The sequence below is a fragment of the Galeopterus variegatus genome, unplaced genomic scaffold (assembly GCF_000696425.1).
Source record: "Galeopterus variegatus unplaced genomic scaffold, G_variegatus-3.0.2 Scaffold64, whole genome shotgun sequence".
NCBI classification, from domain to species: domain Eukaryota; kingdom Metazoa; phylum Chordata; class Mammalia; order Dermoptera; family Cynocephalidae; genus Galeopterus; species Galeopterus variegatus.
The window spans coordinates 910,762-915,179 of NW_007726175.1; the positions used below are offsets into that span (position 1 = coordinate 910,762).

The window sequence follows — 4,418 nt, forward strand, 5'->3', positions numbered from 1 at the left end:
CATTTATTTTACAAGCACTTTGAATTATAAGAAAGCTATTTTTACCTTCAAAGATTTTGCAATGCAAAAATGATGAAACCAAATAGAATGCCTCTTTGCTTTCCTTAAAGAGGTTGCCTTTATTGTCTGTAGAAGGCAATGTTTGACAAAGTTCCCAATTTCACAACAATCATTTCCCTAAGATCTATATATCCTATCCCCAAAATCTCATAATGAGGGGCTGTCGGTCTGCTGAGGTTATGGCTCTTGTAGAGCTCTTAATCCTGTTCGTGATGCTAGTTGTAAAGCTACATGACCATGCTAGATGTCAGGCTTTTTTACCTGCCAGTAATCCTGCCCACTGGGCCGACTGATGAGCTAGAGCTGGGTCTGGAGCTCCCAGACTCCTCAAGCCCATTCACAGACTGGGACACAAACCCTTCATATGCCAGGCTGGGTCACCAGACCCCTTCACACAGGTCTATGAGCTAGGCAAATGGCCAAGGGTCCTTGGGGCCATAGGTTGGAAAGCCTGGCTGTGCTGGGCGGTCACCCAAGGCCAACGCCCATCCACCTGCTTCACTAAAAGTCTATCCCTCTCTCTCTCTTTCTCTTTCTCTCTTCACCTCTCTCTCTCTCTCTCAAGAACACAAGAATAGCAACAAAACTAAAAAGATACATTGGCACACATGCACACTAACTCCACACACACACAGTTTGCTTTCATACACGTGCTGAACCACACCCACCTGCATCTGCAGCAAGGGCCCTGACCAAACTATTCTATTTTCCCAACAGGGGTCCTTGGAAGCAGTGTTCATACATATGAATGAACCATCTGTGCCACAGTTGATCAGGACACGAGTGGACATTTGATGTAAGTTTTCTCAAATTCCCTACAGTAAAATAAAAAGTAGACAAGAAGATGATTTGCATCAGGTGTGTGTAAGTGGTTGATAATGAGATGATAAAAATTCAGTAGCTGAGAAACTTATTTAAAAAAACAAGAAATGTTGAGCCAAGTAGAGCTTCATTCACAGGTATAAATACCACACCTGGGCCTTAAGAGGCCTGTTAGCCAGGCACACTTCCATTACAGATTCTGATTGCATGGGGCATGGCCAGTCAATGCCACCTGCTCTGGCCTTGTACAGGTACAGGTCATGAGCCAGCACAGGCAACCACAGGGTGCATATGCTCAGTTTGACTTTTGCTTTAAACTATGCCTAGCACACCTGCTGAAAAGAGATTGTCAGCATATGCTGGCAGGTCTTGGTCCCTAATAAGCTGATACAAATACATTGTACATTGAAGGTACAGCAAAACTGCTAGTGTGGGGGAGCAGAGGATGGGAGAGTAATAGGAAAGGTCAGAGAAGAATGGAGCACTGATCACACAGAGCACTTTGACTACCATCAGAACTTTGGCTTTTACTCTCAGTGAAGTAAGGACCTGTTTTTAGGTTTTGAACAGAATAAGAACATCATTCAATTTATATTTAAAACTTCAGTCACTCTGGCTGCTGTATTAAGAAGAGTCTTTAAGGGAAAAGAGAGAAAAGCAGAGAAACTAGCTAGGGGTGCTGCATTCGTCCAAGAAAGAAAGGATCATAGTTGGGTCTGAGTGGAAGCAGAGGTCTTGGTAAGTGGTCACAATCTCAATTTATTTTAAATGTACCACCAATAAGATCTCCTGATAGATTCTATGCAGGGAGTACAAGAAAGATATGAGTCAAGAGTGATCCAAGCTTTTGGCTTGAGCAGGTAGAGGTTGGGCATTTCTGACAATGGAGATAGAGACGTCTTTGGATGGTGCAAGATTGGGGGTGGGGGTGATCAGGAGCTCAGCTGGAGAAATGCTGAATTTGAGATACTCTTAGTCATTCAGCAGAATGTGCAGCAGGGGGGTGATGGAAGAGAAGAGAGAGATTTTATTTTATTTTTTTTTCCACATCAGGAGATTTTTGATAATCTAAATTGACAATCTAAAATTTGTTTATAGGTCCTTAGGAAATATGTTTTAGTTTGATATAAACCTATAATTGCTTCTAAATAGCACACAAAATCATGAAAATTTGTAGTCATCAGGGTTTTATAGACATTAAAAAACGTCCAACAAAATTTAAAAGTTACTCCATTGAAATATATGAAAGAATATTCTGTGGAGAGTTTAAAACACTAGTTAGAAATAATGATTTGTAAGTTTTGTTATATACTGTGTTGAAGGTAAACAATTCATGTAAGACATTTTTTAAGGAATTTGCTTTACTAATGAAGCTAGTTATTAAATATAATCTATCTAAAATTAAGGAAGAAAGTTTCCTTCAGATTTTATTTACTTAGAGGAATTATCAATGAAGAACTTTGCATCTGACAATAAGAAGTGGGCGTGTGACAAGAAACGTCCTGCAGGAGAAGGTAAAGAGCAGACTGCAACAAAAGAAACTGGGTTGCTGCATTCCACTGCTTTACACAAGCTGCCCGGGCTTGAAGACTGGAATCAAAGCAGACCACGTGCTTCAAGCTTTGTGTACTTAGAAGGCAATTACAACCTCCAAACACAAAAGTGGGGGGTGGAGGGTGGACAGAAATAGTACAGAACATATTTTTTAAATAATTATAGCACGTTTTCACCATTCACTAGGTCTTAATTAACCATTCACTAGGTCTTAAGATTAGACTGAAAACTAACAGTTCATATGTACCTAAGTTTCTTTTGCTACATAGCTATTTTGAAAGCTTTTTAACCACTGTCCAAGCTTCACTAAGTTCAACTCAAGCAAGAAATTGAAATCTATTATCCATTATCAGTGCTTTGGCATTATCACTGGTGCTCTACTATATAATTATTAGCACATATATGTAAGTAAGGGTTCAGAGATTAGGAATAATATAAGAGCTCTGGACCTTGATAATGAAACCCAGTATATAGAGCTAGAGCTGGATGAATACCTCATAGGTCAGGCAGGATTTGACTTTGGAAATCAGCATAAGGCAAAGCCCATAGTCAAAGACACCATTTTCATCCTTTTGGGGAGAAGAGAAATTTTGGCTGAGGTGACCTTACTTACTAGCTTTTAACACATCCATTAAATTGCTCTATTACCTTGCAGCTTGAGAGTCCTCACTTACTTCTAGGCATTTACAAAAACATAATAAGGGCCGGCCCCGTGGCTCACTCGGGAGAGTGCGGCGCTGGGAGCACCGAGGCCGCAGGTTCAGATCCTGTATAGGGATGCGCGGTGCAGGCAACACCAAGCCAAGGGTTACGATCCCCTTACCGGTCACAAAAAAATAAAAATAAAAAACATAATAACACTTGCCAAAAGCACCATCTTTAAAGATGGTTTTGTACTTTAGTTGTCAATATTAAATCAACCTGCTTAGGGTTTTCAGGAAACATGGAAGCAGTGGCAAGAGTTGGAGTCTAAGGACTCTTGTGACGATCTCTGGGTGTACCTGAGAGGAAAGGAGGATGCCACTGCAGTCATCTTCTTCAATGCCATTATCCTTCCCTTCTTCCTTACCCTCAGTACTAGACAGTATTACTAATTCTTCCCCTCCCCCATAGTTTTACATCACTTCCCAGGAGATAAAGTGTTTGCCAGTTAGTCAGATCCCAAATGTGAATGTTTCCTAGAGGAAATTGTAGCTAAGGCAGTACCAGGAAAATTATAGCCACTTCCAGATAGTCTGGAGCAGCTTAGTGTGTCTGGGGCAAACAGACCACCTTCTATCTTTGAGAGCCAGCTATGGGTTTGGGAGCAGTGGTTTTGAGGTTGGGCTGAGGAGGAGCACAGTGAATTTGTCAGGCAGCTGGAAGCAAGGGAGCTGGACTTTGTGGCAAAGTTTTGCCAAGCGGTGGCAGCCATGGCTGGTAAAAACTGACAGCAGGCATTCAGATCAAAGAAGATAACCACAACTGATAGAGCCAAGCCATGACACTACAGTGAGAACTCAATTCACACGTGTCATTTAAAGGTCTGGGGGTGGTACCCTGATCAACTGACTGAATATGTTGACCAGCACAGGGATGGTTATTTAAATGTTAACAGCATTTCAACTGGACTCACAGAGTGAATGTTATCTATCTAAGCAAATGCAGATCATCATTCTGTCTCCTAGTTTGTTTCTTTCCAAGAGATGTCAAACCCTTAAGAATGTGATGGCTTCTTTTACAACTTTAGCCAAAGGGAACCTACATGTTATAACTCAAGCCTACCACTAGCTCATGAAGGGTATAAAGTAGAGCTCTTCTTTTCCAGAAGCAGGACAAAAGGACAATAAAAGGTCATATTTTTATAGTTTAGCTGGACTCAGATAGCTTGCTTTACCACCCTGACCAGATTCTAGCATAGGTGACAGCTCACCCACTAGTCTTCCCAGTGATGATTTAGTAAAATTACGGAAAATCAGAAGAGGAAGTTAGTTACTCCCTCT

At 41.2% G+C, this 4,418-nt stretch overlaps 1 pseudogene; it reads left to right on the forward strand.

Annotated features, from left to right (window-relative positions):
• The first annotated feature begins 3,453 nt into the window (after positions 1-3,453).
• LOC103593846 lies at positions 3,454-3,866 on the forward strand (annotated as a pseudogene).
• The last annotated feature ends 552 nt before the right edge of the window (positions 3,867-4,418 follow it).